The sequence below is a fragment of the Pinus tabuliformis genome, chromosome 8 (assembly GCF_031772625.1).
Source record: "Pinus tabuliformis cultivar Carrire ecotype Pingquan chromosome 8, CPIR1, whole genome shotgun sequence".
Lineage (NCBI taxonomy): Eukaryota > Viridiplantae > Streptophyta > Pinopsida > Pinales > Pinaceae > Pinus > Pinus tabuliformis.
Genome location: NC_142294.1, coordinates 721,251,612 through 721,270,482, shown reverse-complemented (window position 1 = coordinate 721,270,482; position 18,871 = coordinate 721,251,612).

Here is an 18,871-nt window from a genome sequence, read left to right as displayed (position 1 = left end):
CATTTTGCCCTGGATCATTGCAGGAGATTTCAATATGATAAGATCTCTTTCGGAAAAAAAAGGAGGCACTAGACAACTAGGCAAAGACTCCATGGCCTTCCAGAACTTCATTATGAACATGAGGCTGGTGGACATTAAAACAATTAATGGAATCTTCACTTGGAACAACAAAAGGGGAGGGGCCCATCAAGTTGCTTCCAAACTTGATAGATTCATGATTTCAGAGGACCTCTTTCTCTCAGGACCTGCCATGACAGCCTCCATTCTACCCTTTGGAGGATTAGATCATTGGCCTGTACAGCTAGAAGCCACCTTTATGGGCACTCCGAGAAACAGACCTTTCAGGTTTGAAAATGCCTGGCTCTCACATCCTAATTTCACTAATAACGTTGAGACATGGTGGAGAGAGGAGTTGAATATTTAGGGCACAAAGATGTATATGCTCTAGCAAAAACTCAAACATGTCAAATCCCGTCTTAAGGTTTGGAACAAAAATGAATTTGGAGACATCTTCAAAGCTAAAAGAGAAACTGAACTGAAGCTCCAAGAGATCAATCAAATCATCATCACAGATGGCTTCACTGAAGAGTGGAAAAAACTAACTGACTCTCTGTAGGAAGAATGGGAGAATCGATGCTTACAAGAAGAAATTTTCTGGAGGCAGAAATCAAGAATACAATGGATTAAAGAGGGAGAAAGAAACACAAAATTCTTCCACAAAACCACTATGGCTCACAAGGCACACAACAGAATCACAAAGATCAAAGATTCTCAAGGCATTGAGCTTGTTTCTCACAGTGATATGGAATCGGTCCTTGTTCAGCACTTCTGCAACATTGCAAAGGAGCCTCTAGAGGACAGATCTAGGTTCATTGACCATTTCACTCAGTATATCCCTCAGCTAGTTACCAGAGAGGACAACCACAATCTCAACAAGCCAGTTTCAGAAGAGGAGGTTAGTGAAGTGATTAATGAAATGCAGAGTGGAAAAGCACTAGGCCCAGATGGATTCAATGTAGACTTCTTCAAGGCTTGTTGGGAAACTGTCAAACATGATATCCTCGAGGTTGTGGAAGACTCAAGAAGATCCAAAAAGGTTCTAAAGGCTCTGAATGCATCCTTCATAGCTCTTATTCCAAAGCAGGAAAATGCCATGACTCCGGATGGTTTTTGGCCCATAGCCTTATGTAATGTGGTGTATAAAATTATCTCCAAAGTAATAGCCAATCGACTCAAACCACTTCTACCCTCTCTCATATCGGAGGAGCAAACATGCTATGTGGAGGGAAGACAAATCCTCAACAATATCATCCAAGCTCATGAGGTGGTACACTCTCTCAAAAGCAACAAACAAGCTGGCATGATCATTTAGTTGGACCTCACGAAAGCCTATGACAAATTGAGCTAGGCTTACATAAGAGCAATTCTAAAAGCCTATGGTTTTGATCAGAATTGGATAAGATGGGTTATGGCATTAGTTACCTCAACCAGTTTTTCCATACTGCTTAATGGAGCTCCATCAAGGACCTTCACTCCCTCCAGAGGGCTCAGACAAGGAGATCCGCTTTCACCATTCCTCTTCGTCCTCATGATGGAAGGGCTAGGTAGAGCGATTAAAATGGCAAATGTTGAAGGAAGAATTCAGGGTATCAAACTCACCGCAGATGGAGAGGCAAACACCCATCAACAATTTGTAGATGATACTATGTTGCAGGGCATACCTACAGTCAGGGAGGCCAGAGCAATCAAAAATATCTTAAATGACTTTGCTATGGCAACAGGCACTGAGGTAAGCCTTAACAAGTCCAAAGTTTTTTTTGTAGAAATTTTGAATAATTTAACACATATTCACAGAGATTATCCTGATCATACAATTATAAGAGGAACATGTATAATACATAATCTCCTCTACGTTGATCATCAATTTACAGAAGCAGAAACATTCACAGGCACACATAGAAGCATCAATCAAACTCATTAACACAGTATGTATCCCGGGGAAAGCATCTCGCTAAAAACCCCACACTATCTGTATATTATATTGATTGAATCATGTAACAATACACATCATAATACTTCTCACAAGTATCTCCACCTGTTACACACAATACAGCTCAGATCTGATCTCCAAATCTATTCCACTGCTTGCCCGCCTCCACTGCTCAATACCTGCTCAAGAACTGATGAGAATGGCTTCCCAAACTCGTATTTCACCTCAAAATAGTCACTCACACTTTGTTGGATGTCAGCAAAGGCTACAATACTGGGCAAATACGTGAGAAAACTCATTGGCATACTCAATCCCTTGATTGTGCAAGATCTGGTGCACAACTATAGTCACAACTGATAGCAATCTGATTCTCTACCACCTGTCCCTGTTGAATTGAACATGCACTGACATGCAACTGAGTTAACTGATGTATTCTATAGTTGCATTATGAGTTAATAACTTGTGAATTAATTAATAACTAATTCACCCAACTCATATCTAGTCTATTGATCAGTTAGACTAAATACAACTAGTTTAACAAAGCTAAACTGAACACAACTCCATCAACTGCACCTCCAGTCCACTAAACTCAACTCACTTGAGTTCTAACTGAAGTCATGCATGCAACAACTCAACTGACTCATAAGAAAAGCGTATTTCCTTCTGACAGCTACATCTATAGCTCAAATTGAAGTGCTCCAAGAGAATAAGATCAAGTTTATAGTCCAAATATTATTATGAGATAATAATATTTGACTTTTCTATTTTTGACAGCTAGTCTAAAAATAGACTTTGATCACTCACACTGTGATCACTCACACTTTCATCAAAAATAGAAGTCCATCTATTTTTCCCAACTTGACCAATCATCCATAAACAACAACCTGCAATCCATAGACATGATCCATATGTCTAAAAATAGACTTGCACCAAAAAATAGCCTGCGGGCCCACTTAGTGAAGGCGACTCTTTTCACTAAGCTCCATCATCTTGTTGCAATCTCAACAAGCATTTCTTGTTGCACACTTTTCAACACTCCCTCTCAACAAGAAAGGCTTCCTCTCAAACCCGATCCTGTAACTCTGGAATGTTCTCCATGCAACACATCTGGCCGGTCCACTTGCTCTGTCATCAAAGTCTCTGACTGCTATTGCCTATGTCGACTGAAACTCTGCATCTCTGTGCTCTTCAGTATCTGACTGCTCTAGCCTCTGTCACTTTGATCTCTGACTGCATCCGTGCTGCTGCTGGTTCTATCTCCCAGCATTGCATCCGCACTACACCTCCCAACTGACCTCCCTGTTGGGATAGAAACATCCTCTGATGCTGAAGCTCTACCTGCTGCTGACAAGTGCTCCCTCTCTGAAATCTGCGCTACTGCAACATCTCCATGCATCTCGCACCATTGCACACCTCTCTGTGCCACCTAGCACTGTGCAAAACACTTGTGCCTCTCGCATTGCTACAGCCTGCTAGCTATGTGCTGTCCTGGGATTCCCTGCACTGTCGCTCTCTCTGCCGCTCCATCCACATCTGTCTCTACCCAATCAGTCAGTTCCTGCTACTACACATCGGGGCTCCCGTAGCAAGGTCTCATCCAAGAGGTTGGGTACCTCAAGGATCCTGCCCCTCCTCCTTGGGACAATCAATCCACATCACCCCACCTCCTACCTGGAGGTATGCCTGCATGCGATCCTTCAGCCCATCTGGCTCGAAGTTTCCCCCTACTGGAGGTCTCTGGATGAGTAGATGTCTCTACTCTATCTCCTCTCAGCTTCCCTTGTTGTGGCTCCTCCACAACCTCTTGAAGCTGCTGCACCAATCGTGGCTCCTCCACAATCGTCTGAGACTTCTTCTGGCTCTGCATGTTGAGAGGTAATATACGCTCCCTCTCAACCACCAAGTCTCCATCAGTTGCCTCGCTGCTCAAGGCTTTGCATGCATCTTGAACCTCAAGAGCATACAGGTTCTTGACCCGTGAACTAATCTGCTTCACCTGTCTAGTGATGATGTGTCTAAGGAAAACCTTTCCCTTACTAAAGACCACATCATAGCCTCTGTCTTCCAACATCGCGATCGACACCAAGTTTCTCTTCAGTCCTGGTACATACTTGACATCGGTCAAGGTAAGGCGAGCTCCATGCTCCCTCTGAAAAATAACCATGCCTACACCTGAGACACTATACTTCTCATCATTACCCATCCCTATGAGTATCTGGAGATCTTTCTCCTCCAAAGTACTGAACAAACTTTTGTCACCGGTCATGTGGAAAGAAGCTCCACTGTCAAGAAACCAACCACTTCCCACCATGGATGAAACCATGCATGCGAAGAGTGTGAAGTCCAACTCAAACTGTGAAGCAAGTGAGGCTGCCTCACCTTCAGATCCTTCCCCGGATCCCTTCTTGGACTTCTTCTTTGGGAAATTAGTAGCATAATGACCCAACTCATGACAACGAAAGCATCTCACCTTCGCCTTGTCAACATTCTTCCCATCATTGGAAGAACTGGATTCGGAAAGAGAAACCTTCCCCTTCCCCTTCTTCGCCTTACTCACTAAGGCACAGTTCTCCTCATCCTGCATGGATGAAGAACCGTCTCTGGTGCTCCGTCTAATCTCCTCTTGCACAAGATCTGACCAAAGTCTCTCCCATCCTGGCAGTTTCTCCCTTCCATTCACCGAGTCCTGGTAGCTATGCCAACTCTTAGGAAGGTCAAGGAGTGCTAGACTCACCATCCTCATCCGACAGTCACCCCCACACTTCCCAGTTCATCCCGGCATTGGGTGAACTTCGTGAGATACTGGGGCATATTGTCTCCATTCTCACACTGAATGTTTTTGAGTTTATCTCTTGCTTTGGAATTAAATTCGAATTCCACCAGCTCAAAACTCAACCGCTTCCGATCTAGAATTCGTGAGAACACAATATTTCTTGTACAGAGATCGAATGTATGGGCATTCACCGGATATTTCACCTTCCAAAAGAAGGATGAATCTAGAGGCTACCTGGCCCGATTACAGACTCTGCCTAAAGAAATAAAATGTAAACACTACCTGAATAATAGATCGATGATCAATCCTCGCTTGATATCCTGTAAAAATCTCTTCTACAAATCAAGCAGCTCCGATACCATGTAGAAACTTTTTCTACAATTATCTAGCTCGCTCTGATACCATGTAGAAATTTTGAATAATTTAACACATATTCACAGAGATTATCCTGATCATACAATTATTAGCGGAACATGTATAATACATAATCTCCTCTACGTTGATCATCAATTTACAGAAGCAGAAACATTCACAGGCACACATAGAAGCATCAATCAAACTCATTAACACAGTATGTATCCCGGGGAAAGCATCTCGCTAAAAACCCCACACTATCTGTATATTATATTGATTGAATCATGTAACAATACACAACATAATACTTCTCAACTGTTACACACAATACAGCTCAGATCTGATCTCCAAATCTATTCCACTGCTTGCCTGCCTCCACTGCTCAATACCTGCTCAAGAACTGATGAGAATGGCTTCCCAAACTCGTATTTCACCTCAAAATAGTCACTCACACTTTGTTGGACGTGAGCAAAGGCTACAATACTCGGCAAATACGTGAGCAAACTCATTGGCATACTCAATCCCTTGATTGTGCAAGATCTGGTGCACAACTATAGTCACAACTGATAGCAATCTGATTCTCTACCACCTGTCCCTGTTGAATTGAACATGCACTAACATGCAACTGAGTTAACTGATGTATTCTATAGTTGCATTATGAGTTAATAACTTGTGAATTAATTAATAACTAATTCACCCAACTCATCTCTAGTCTATTGATCAGTTAGACTAAATACAACTAGTTTAACAAAGCTAAACTGAACACAACTCCATCAACTGCACCTCCAGTCCACTAAACTCAACTCACTTGAGTTCTAACTGAAGTCATGCATGCAACAACTCAACTGACTCATAAGAAAAGCGTATTTCCTTCTGACAGTTGCATCTGTGGCTCAAATTGAAGTGCTCCAAGAGAATAAGATCAAGTTTATAGTCCAAATATTATTATGAGATAATAATATTTGACTTTTCTATTTTTGACAGCTAGTCTAAAAATAGACTTTGATCACTCACACTGTGATCACTCACACTTTCATCAAAAATAGAAGTCCATCTATTTTTCCCAACTTGACCAATCATCCATAAACAACAACCTGCAATCCATAGACATGATCCATATGTCTAAAAATAGACTTGCGCCAAAAAATAGCTTGTGGGCCCACTTAGTGAAGGCGACTCTTTTCACTAAGCTCCATCATCTTGTTGCAATCTCAACAAGCATTTCTTGTTGCACACTTTTCAACATTTTTCTTTAACACTAATATTGATATTCAGAGAAATATTACCAAAATTCTTGGATTTCAAAGAGAACAGCTACCTTCCAAATATCTTGGTATTCCTCTTATTGACAAACCGCTAAGCAAGAAAGTGTGGGAACCAATTTTAAATAAACTTCAGGACAAGGTCAAAAAATGGACATGCCGATCACTAAATTTGGCAAGATGCCTTGTGCTCACACAAGCGGTCTTGCAGGCCATTCCCATTTTTATGTTTTTAGCTCTTCCTTCTCCTTAAGGTATTAAGCAGGTAATAAGAAGCATACAAAGGGACTTTCTGTGGGGCAGAGGGGAAGAGAAAAAGAAGTGGGCTTTAGTAGCCTGGGACAAACTCTGCAAGCCCAAGAGCCATGGTGGATTGGGGCTTCATGATCCTGAGACCCTCAGCAAAGTCTCGGGAGCCAAGCTTTGGTGGAGATGGATTAAGGAACTGAATGCCCCCTAGGCTAAGCTTTGGAAACAAAAATATGCCAAGCACTAGCAGGAGAAGGATCACATTAGAATGTCAGGGAAAATTAGGGGTTCCCATATTTGGAACCTTGCCTGGGAAAATAAAAACATTGTTCAGCACCATTGTTTTTGGGAAATTCGAGCAGGGGATCTTGCTCGATTTTGGGAGGATAACTGGCAACAGGAACCCAACCTCTATAGGGATGAATTTGCAGATCTCAAAAATGACACAAACAACAAAGGTATGGTTCTGGTAAAAGACTTCTGGGATCAGGGAAGGAATAATGGAAAATGGAGGGAGTGGAAGGATCTAGGATACAATGATGAAAACCAGCTGAAAACCAAGGCAGAAGCCCTAACCTAGGAGCTAGAGCATAGAAGGATTCTTGTTTCTTCCTCAACAGATCAATTCAGATGGGGAAAGAACACTAAAGGCAACTTCAAAGAGGCCAAACAGGAAGTCACAGGATTTAACTTTGTGAATACTGATCAGATCTAGAAGAAGCTTTGGCAAAGTCCGCATTGGATGAAAATAAAGCTTTTCATCTGGTTAGTGCATCAAAGGAATATATTAACTTGGGAGAATCTCCTCAAGAAAGGCTTCATTGGTCCTTCCAAGTGTTACCTTTGTGGCGCTCATGAGGAGACGATTGAACACCTTCTCAACCTCTGTCCTTTCACTTCAAAGGTGTGGGACTGGGTGGCTGCTATTTTTAGACAAACTGATAGGGATAGTCTCAGCATATCCAACACTCTAAAGAACTGGAGGAAGAACTTCTCAGGGAATGAGATAGTTAATAAAGCTTGGATTCTGGTTCCAGGTTTTGTCATTTGGCATGTGTGGAAAGAACGCAACAGTCGAATCTTCAAAAACAAAACACACATGCCCCAACACATAATTGAGCAAATTCTAAGGCAGCTCAAAGACACAGTAAGAAGCTTGCTGAGGACCCTTCCTAAGGATCCTCCCTTGCCCCATGAGGAGAGAATTTTACTTCACTTGGGTCTCTAGTCTATTAATCCTCTAGGAATAATGAAGACAATGAGCATTCTAAACACGTGTGCTACCATCTAGAAGCTTCCTCCATATGGTTTCTTAAAGGTTAATATTGATGGAGCAGCTAAGGGCAACCTAGGATTAGCGGGCTTTGGGGGTGCCATAAGAGACGATCAGGGACAAATATAGATAATCTTCCATGGCCACTTGGGGAAGGCCACAAACAACATGGTTGAGCTCATGGCATTAGAGAAATGCTTGGAAATCCTGGTGAATTCAAGTTCACACAATGTTATAATTGAAGCGGATTCAGAATTAATTATTAGAGCTGCTAAGAAAATTAGCAATGGAACCTCTCCAGACAAAGTGTCGAAGCACTGGAAGCTCTTGCAGGTTTTTTACCGCATCTATTCTCACCTACAAACCCTTAAAACTATCAAATTTTCTCATGTGAAAAGGAAGGCTAACATGTTAGCGGATCGTTTGGCGAATGAAGGAGTCACAAATAGGGACAGGGATTCTAGGTATGCTTGGGATTCGCTTCCCCCAGGTAAATTGCGGGAGGACTGTCTATGTCACGCTACCCAAGATATGGAACTATGGACTAACAAGTTGGATCAGAGGAACCCTGAAGACCAACGGGAGGTTGGAGGACTCCACACAGTCTAACCCACCATGGTTCAATTATTCCAAGGTCCGGATCCCCTTTGATTGAATGATGAACGGTTTGACACAGATTGCTCCACAGGGTGGGGTAGCCCTCATCATTTGGCTTAGGTGGTGGTTGATAGAGAATCCAGGTGAACAGGATTGGCTCAGGTACAGCCCAATGGAAGGAATCAAGGGACAACATGTGGTGAAAGGATGTGTTTGTTTTTATGCGAGTCAATCGGTCCAATACCACAAGCAATATATCGAGCGGGGTCTGAATGGTTTCTGGTTTTTCTATGTTTGGCTCTGATTCCACTCTTTGAGCGACACATGGCGGAACAAGGAGAGAGAAAACTGCCCTCATCAGGCGATTAACTCTCGCGTTTCTCTACTTCCGATATCCACGATGACCGTTGGATCTTAATCAGTGGATCAACGGTGGCGATTGTTTGTGCATTTTGGTCGGACCCGAAAAATGTTTAGAGTGTTATGCTTTAACTTCCGTCGGGTCCGTTTGTCAATTTTCAGTTTGACTTGTGGTGGGACCTCTTGTGGATCCATGGCGAGTTATGAACTTGCCCTCCAAGGTTTTCTTGGCTCCCTGTGCTTTGTTTGGTGGTTCTCCCCAGTTTTCCGGTTCAGGTTCTCTTAGTTTTGGGTGATTGGTGGGTTTGGCCTGCTCAGCTGACTGTTGAAGTTTCGCAAAATGGGTGTGGCTCCTTGTAATTTATGTACATTTGACTAAGTTTAATGGAAGGTCCTACTCTTACTTGATAAAAAAAAAAGAATATATATGGGACACTTTAAGAGAAGTGTTTTTCAACTTCAAACCCTACTAGTGCCACAATGATAATAATGTCTTTCAACCTAGGGTATTATGGGAATTGGACAACACCCAATTTCACAATAGATTTCATCAAAAGTTTTCCTTATTTTTAACAATGATTATTTTCTTTTTTACATAGCCCAGAGAAAGAGACACTTTTGATTTTAAAGATAGGGTTGATCACCTCCTTATAATATCTTGGTTTCTTTTTTCCCTCCAACTCTTTATCACCCCACACGTTCTTAAATTTTAACATAATATATTTTGAATGGTATCCTTATGTAAATTAATGATCTCCTCATTGACATATAATTTATTTTATTTTTATTTTCTAATGCTTTTAATATAATTTTAGGTGACTACATTTTCCTTATACCAAATTGCAAAACATCTCACTACTCTCATGCAATTATCTAATACTTTTAATATAATTTTACGTGATAACATTTTCCTCATACCAAATTGTAAAACATCTCACTACTCTCCATCCAATTCTCTTATATGAAAAACTGAATTTAAAAAATACAACACTTTTAATACTTTGCTTTGTTATCATAAACATAATAAATTAATTCTTAAAAAAAACCTATATAAAATTAATAACAAGTCATGAACTCGCTATAAGAAAGTTCATCCTATCACTTACGGAAATTGAATATAGATGGAGAGATTCATAATCATTCCTTCCAACTGCTTAAAATAAACTCAATTCACATATTTATAAATTATTATCTTCATATTTGAAAAATAAATGCATTATATTATATAAAAATAGACTATTTCATCAAAATCACCCCTACTTTATTCTTAATTTAATTATCTATTCATAAATTTATAAAAAAGTGAAACATTACAGGTAGCATAAAAAACACTAGCTCAAACATATAAATTAAATGGTTATGGATAGGGATCAACCCATGATATGCATAAGACATTTACCCCAAGATGCATCTCACATTGTTGATATTTAAAAAGATCATAAAAATTAACTAAGTTATATCTTTATTTTAAATAATTATGATTACAATTAATTATAAAAAATAATTAATATGATTTTTGAGATTGTTTTCTAGATTAATCACATCTTTGTCTTGATGATGAACCATAGTAGTACGTTGCCCATAAAGGGTGATTATGTGATTAATCCAGGAAACAATCTCAGAAACAAGATGAATCACATAAGCCTAAAATCAAAGAGAATTAATATGTGTTAAATATATAGACATTTAAAAAACATGTAACAACAAAAATTTAATAAAACAATAATATGCAATAATGGACATATCATTTTTTTTAAATTTAATTTTTTTTGTAGAATTTTCTCTACAAATCATCTAGCTCACTGATATCATGTAGAAATTTCACCTACAGATCAGACTGATATATGTAATGTACTAAAGCATAATACTAGATCTACATCTACCATAAACTTTGCGGAAGCTTAATTGAACATGAACAACATCAATAAGAACACATATAAATAATATGGAGAAATCAAACACACATAACACAAAAGATATAACTAGGGGAAAGCACTAGCCTAAAACCCCATCTCTGTATTATCATACAAGTGGAAATATGTCTGGATTACACAAAGCCTTAGCTCAGAAGCTATCCAACTCTCAGTACAATCCCTTTGCTGCTCATAGACAGTCAAAGGCTTCTCACAAACCTTCTCCTCTGCCCTCCAAGCCTCCTATTTCTATGCATAGTTTTTCCTGGGTCCTCCAGCTGCAACCTGTGTGATTCTCACCTCACACACAACACTGACCTCTGAAATAATTGCACAAACTTGAAGGAGATAAATCCTCATCATGGATGAGCTTCCTTTATAGGAAAAATATTCATCCAACTGATAGTACACTGTCCCTTCTCTGATCTCAACTGGGTCTCTGACATAACTGACATGCATCAGTTATCCATGAGTGAATACACAGTTATCTGAAAATAACAGTTGTCACATGCATGCAAGCATCAACAAACTGTATCTCATTAATTTAACAACTTGTTATATTAATCTAAGTGAACTTGACTAAGTTAAATTAAGTCAACTAATCCTCTCAATATAGAACTCATCCTTAATTCCTCAATCAGTGAAGCAAATCAAGGACACATTCCCCAATCAGTGGAGAAATTATTGCATTCGAATTTTACTTCCTATTTTAGACCAAGGACTGTCTAAAAATAGGAAGCCAACTTGAACTGCCAAAAATAGAACTTCTATTTTTAGCACTTCCATTTTTCATTCCATGTTGCCCAATCCAGCACTGATGCCAAAATGCTATTTTTAGCAGTGCTATTTTAGCACTTCTATTTTTAGCAATTTCTTGTTGCCAATTTTCAACATTTTTACTCTTTTTTTTTTTTTTTCTAAGTTATAACTTTATTTTAAAAATCAAATCTACCAAACTAGAGTGATCAACTCCAGAGTTAATTTTTAATTTTAATTATATATAATTGAAACATCTGTTGGGTTGTAGAGTTCTAGAAATTATTATTTTTATGATTAATTAAAAAAAATTACCAACCTAGTTCTATCTTAAGTCTGGATCTACCAAGGGTGCCGAGAGGGATGAAATATCTTTTCAATCTAAAAGAGGTTTGCATGTCAAAGAGATTTTTATCCGTACGGCTTAGTAGATCCTGAATTAAATGGATCTAGATTGATTTAATTTCTCCCTTTAAATAGGGTATTCCACATGAATACCATGGGTCTTTTTTATTTTTATTTTATTTTTACAGGGTTATTTTTATTTTTATTTTATTTCGATGGAGTTCGTTACACCATCTCTACCATACTTGGTTGGAGTAGAGAGTGTCTATTAGCCCAATGATATATATATATATATATATATATATATATATAAGCAATAAGAGTTTAATGATGCTTGTGCAGACAACATTTTTTTAATTTAAATTTTCAACTATTTGAAGTAAAAGGGATATAAGTATCTTTGAGATAACTTTCAACCCTCCATCTAGAGTACTAAAAATATTTCATGGATATTCCATGGAGGTTAAATCTCGACTATCCACCTCATAATTATTGATAATTAAATTAAATTTTGGAATCCGTTATCCAAATAAACACACCTATCTCAGTCTAATCAGTCAAGAGGTAGGGTTTAGCTTTGACCGAACTATTTCTTTTTCAAGCCCATTACTAAACATGTCATATTATGACACAAATGATATTATATTTTCAAAACAAACATCTTCTTATTGAATTTAATCATAGTGTATGGTAAAATGATATAATTTGATGAAAATAGTTTAGATTTACATTAGTCACATTGTGTCACATACAGAAATATTATTACGTTGCTAAATGTTTGGAATAAGGTTTCTAGAATTTTAATTTAATTATCAATAATTATGAGGTCCATGAAATATTCTAGAATATTCTTAGTAGTATTCATAGATCAAAGTCTAAGATCTATCTCAAAAGTAGTTATACCCTTTTTTCCTAAGTAAATTGATTAATAATAATAATAATAAAATCCCATGAACATGTGTCATATGAAATGAGTGATGGTTTTTTGGGCATATGGTATTGATAAGTCATGGTATTGAAACAAAAACTATTTACTAGCATGACCATATAAATTAAATGGTTAGTAAACGCTTATGGGCATCAATCCATAATAAGCATTAGAATGGTTAACCATGATTCATCTCACATTGTCCAAATTAAAAATAAAAAATAAAAAAATAAAAAAAAAATAAAAAAATAAAATAACATAAAAATAAAAATAAAAATAAATACATAAAAATTAACTAAATCATAACTTTATTTTAAATTATTATTATTATTATTATAAAATGAATTAACATATGAGTTAAGCATAGATAAAATTAAAAACATGTAACAATATTCTTAACCATGGAGATTCACCTCACTTTATCAAGGAAATTATTATCTTATAAATAACTTTTGTTATAATACTATGGACCAATGTCGTGGTTTATCAACAACATATGTCCAATATGACGTGTTGATCTGATATTTTCTTTAATTAATTAATTTGAGATCAATTAATTGAAAGAGCATAACTAACTTTAAAATATTAACCTTTGACGTGGGCATACTGCTATTAATATTTTGGCATATTTTATGAAGGTTAAATCTCTACCATCCACCTAACAATTATGGATAGTTAAATTAAAATTTTGGAAGACATATTTTGAAATAGACATGCCTATTGACATAACAAGTTAAGAATCTCCATGGTAAACTAGGGATGAATCTCCATGGTTAAACTAACGTTACATATTTTTTTAAGTAAATATCTTTAACTTATATACTAGCTCATAAATACTTTGAGATAAATTAATTAAAATCTTAAACTTTGAATTGATAATACTACTATGACTATTAAATCATATTCCATGGACGTTAAATTTCTACCATCCACCTAATAATTTCTGATAATTAAATTAAGATTCGGAAGGCCTGTTTTGAAATAGACATGTCTATTAGTGTAGCCATATATATTAAATGGTTGCATGAATATGCATCAATACATGATAATGATCAAAACACCTACCCTATGGCTATTGGCCTAATTAATTTTTTTATAATAATAATAATAATAATAATAATAATAATAATAATTTAAAAGAAATGTGTATTTTTATTTATTTTTTTACGAATTTTTTAAATCTTTGTAATGTGAGATTGTAACATCCATTCATGAGACACAACATTTTTTTTTGGAACATAGTAAAACATTGGTTTCAAAGTTATCATTATGTGAATTTAATTGCTCACCATATATTTTATAATATATGCCATGGGCTTAATACTTAGGTGAAAACTTATCACATCGTGGTCCAAGCGACACTATATATTTGTGTTTTCCGTTCAGAACATAGGCTTCGGGGGGTAATATCTTTACATACTTTATACATATAATGGAAATATTTGTGTTGAGTTGTCGCTCTACCATTTCCTACATTTAATGAGTCTGTTATAAGAGGGCTTCTAGACTATTCCAAAGGCACTTGAAAATCCTTACCACAAACACTTGGGGGTGGATTCGTTGTTAATTATTGGATTGGATCTGATGGTCGCTATGGTCAAAAGTTAGTTTGGGTTAACTACCCCTTACCCTCGGACAGTACCTAGGCCCATTCTACTTGCTCGACTTCATTGTGGCTTCAAACCCTACCTAGATATGTCACATTATTCTGCTTGCAGTATCAGTTCCTCAGGTAATTCTCGCACCTTGGTTACTGGAAAACTTAATGAATTTATTTTACAAAAAGTTTATCTGGGATTTATTAGCAGTGAGGAACTGATTACAAGTCGGAAAAGGGATGTCTCAGTTGTACACACCTTTCTTCTATTTTGACCTTTCTCCGCCAATCTGCCGGATAGGTAAATTATGACACCCTACTCTTATCACTTGCAATTCTTTTCATCTTAAGTTTATTCCTGAATGTTAATTCTCCTCGACATGGTACATGAAGTTCTGATTTCACCAGAACTAACAATACAAGTAATGGAATGTTATCGACTTGGCCTTTAGAGGAACCTTATTTCTATTTCCACATGGCATGTTACTAATTTATATTGTTCTGTTGATTCTGAATGTAGCTTCCTCTCTCTTGAGTGAATGAATATTCCGTTTTGGGACAAGGGTCTTGGGGTTTTGTAGGTTGTGCACCGACCTCTAGTACTCATGCACCACCCTTTCTAATTACAGGTTCCCATCGTTCTCTTATAGTCTTTTCTTTGATAATCTAAGGTTATATAATCCTCTACAATTTTGATGCTTTCTCTCGGAGTTAGATTTCTCTGTTGTAATGTTGCATTAGAATAGTTGAAGACAACCCTCCAAGCATTTAAGTTATTTTAACTCATGTTTCATCTCATGAACAGAGTTTCCAGTAGGACTTGTTTACTCTATCCTGTGCAATTTATTGGGCGTAGTTGTTCTTTGTACTTAACTAGATTACAATCACTGAATCACCTTACGCATAGTGAATATTTGTATCTTCTTCCATTCTGCTTGCGCTTGGAAAATAATGGAAAATATTGTCTTTCTTTTTAATCTGTTGCGATGTATTTCCTTATTTCTATTATTACAGTAGCATGATTTAGGGTTGGTAAAACCTTAATTTAATTTTTGCAAAATATGAACATGCCCATGAATACAATTTAACAGTTTTCCGCTTTGGTTAAGCCATGCATCTACGGTTGCATTTGTTTCTCTCAAGTACTATTTTTTGTTGTTGTTATATGACTCTTGAGTAATATCTTAAAATGTAGTTGTTATTATGGGTTTAGTTTGTTGACTCTAGACTGTACATGCAATTGTTTGGTTTTCCAACTTAGCCTTATGTTTAGCTAACACCAACAACTATTTGCTTAGCAAACAAATTACCTTCTAATATTGTTTATGAGTTTACACTTCCAACATGTATTTTCAGTTCTATAGTTGAGCATTCTCTTTTAGAATCGTATCAGTATTCAAATTACAGTTACTCTCATAATTTGGAATTCAAGATTATTTATATTTGCACTTATATTTTATTTTCCACCGTCTAATACAAATATTTAATTAGGTTCTCAATGTCTTCACTAAGAGAGTCTATCGATACTTGCTGTAAGTGAAACCTTACAGATACTTAAGTGTGTATATGGGTTGAAAACTAGACTGTTCCAATGACGGGCTCTAGTTCATCGGTTGGAACTAACCGATTCTGAACCTATTTGTTTTATTATTACTCTAGTGGTTATAAGTTTCCCTCACCACCTAGGTTTTCCCTGAATCTCAAGTTCTCTTCTTCTACTGGTATCAACTACAGTCAAACATTCTTTAAATTTAACCTTTATTCTCCACATTATGTAATTACATAAATTTCCCACATAGAAATGGGAATGACATTTATGGTTAAAGACCCACAAGTATCTCTTTTCTTTTACAAAATCATGACCTTATCATGATCACCAAATAAAAATAGGAAAAAATATTCTACAACTTACTCTGTCGTAGTATCTACAACTTGTCATTTCGTATATTCTCCTTTCATAGGCCAATAAAGCTCTAAAAAATTCATTCATTCTTCTTCCATTTCATTCACCGTCCATTCAACAAATTCACAAATCATTAGAAATTATTTAACCTTAAACATTAAATAATTCACTAAAAATCTGGAAAGTTTTATCTGTACTTATTTGAATAGAATTAGGCAGCAATGGAATTCCACTAGGAGAAAGACCACTCCTCCCAACCAATGAGATTGGTAATCACGTCCAATTCTCCCCCCGAGCCTTTTCAATTTCTAGAACAATATATTGGATAGTGATCTATCTGATTTTATCCTCAAGCATTAAGAATACACCAGTCTAGCCTAGGAACTCACAAACTACGAAGTCTTTCTTTGGGTTTCCACTGGTAACCAACCAGCTTAAGAATTCCGCAACCGGTAATGTTTTTCCACCCTCAATAAAGTCTTTTCTGAGGGTCACAAGCTTACAACTGACTATCCTCTCTTGCACCTCCTCCAACCAGGTGCCAAGTCTTCAAAGTAGCCTTAGGTTTTCTTCCCTCTCACCCTCTTAGCTTCTTTGTCTCAACTAAGATTATTTATCTCTAGGGAGAGGAACAACTCTCTTCTAACTGTCTGATAAATGAAAATTTTCATCTAGGGTAGTTTTTAGTGAATTCCAAGGCTTGCCTTAACCATTTTAGAACAAATTAAAAATACAATTTAAACATTAAAGTTTTCTACTAGGCTTTCCACTTAGCCCATGATTTACCAAGTTTGTGCCATAAAGTAATTAAAATATTTACTTTTCACTGAGGGGTGTTACATCTTCCCCCCTCGAGCGAAACATCATCCTCGGTGTTTCTTGGCCTTCAAAACGATCTACAATATGCTTTGCATATCAAATTTTATCCTTATATTCCAGGTATCCTCTCCTGGTTGAAGTGTTAGGTAACCACTTGCTTTTGTAGCATAATTACCTCCTGATCGAGAATGCATAGAAGTTTGACCGAAATTGCTCCATCCAATTGACTCTACATTCACAACCATTATGGTTATTAGTTTTTCCATCAATCACTATTTAAGAATGTATATATAATGTTTCAATATTCGTTACAAACAATATATGTTATTACTTTTATACCCAACAAGGTCATTAGCATGCATTACAACTCAACAAGGTCAATAATTATGCAATTAATAAGAGTTAGCAACATCATTATAAACTCTCCATTGTAAATTATTTTACTTACCCAATGGCTATGTCCATTGACAAAGACCCCACCATGTTGTTTCATTATAGGTCTCAGACTACAAAGTTACGAGTTGTGTCTACACTATTTACTTTAGCAATAGTAACATGTTCAACACCATTTTCTGTTCTAGGCTTTTATGAGAGATTATAACTAGTGAATTTTGTACTAAATAGTACTACTATACTACTATATTAATTCAAATGTTACATATGCATTAGTCATACATAAGTATGGTTTAAGATAACTTCTTGTTCCTTTCATATTCAAGATCGCCATAATTTTGTCTACTTTATCTACGTAAACTTAGTTATGCCCACTACGTAAACTTAGTTATGCCCATCTTGGGCTACTTTACAATTTTTCTTTAGTGCAAACCAAAGGTCATCTTTACAATTTTTCCAACTTTGGCCCCATTATTCTTTTTTATATCAATCACAACACAATATTACCAAGTTCTAGGGTAATTACTTCACTTACTGCTTAGTAAAAAAATCTTATGTAGGTGTAGGAAATTCAATATTTAGGATAAACTTCATAATTGTTATTCGTGCAACTTTAACTTATATCATTAACCCTTGACCTTAGTGACAAGTAAATGAGATATTTATGTAAGGTGGCTTGTCCTTATGCAAGTAGACCCATCATGTCCATGTCACTTATCCACTAGTTGCTTCAAACAAAGAAAAAAAGAAAAATCATGGTTATAATTCAGTCGATTTTGTTTACTATATCCTTTTCCTTCTTACCATTCCCAGTAAGTTGTTGAGGTTGAAAGCACACACGGTAACATTAAACTAGCTTACTATAACCACTCAAGGGCCTGACCTTTAATAGCACAACATACTTACAATCCACAAAATCTAATCAAAGAATTTACATTACCAAATCTTACCACCATTTCTTTTCGACATGCCTCATCTATGAGTTTCCTCAATTCTTTTCTCAGGGGAATGCATTCCTCTCAATTCCACAATTTATTAACTAGGGTACCTGGAGGTCCTCTTATTGTCGAAGTGATACCAACTATTTTTTTATTAACACCTCGTATATTCATGCTTCTCAGCTGCCTCAACACACTATGTTAGTGTGGTTATCTTGACATAATAATTTTATAATCATATGTTTGTTCTACCCAATTCCTTGACGAAAATTTATTTCTAAAATCATTGGAAGTTCTTGAAGGTACTTATAAGGGGTACCAATTGTTGGTGGCATGCTACACTTTCTATGCAACACATCATACAACTACAAGCATAAGTAACACTTGTGCCAATATGTTATCAACAATTTTCCTTATCATT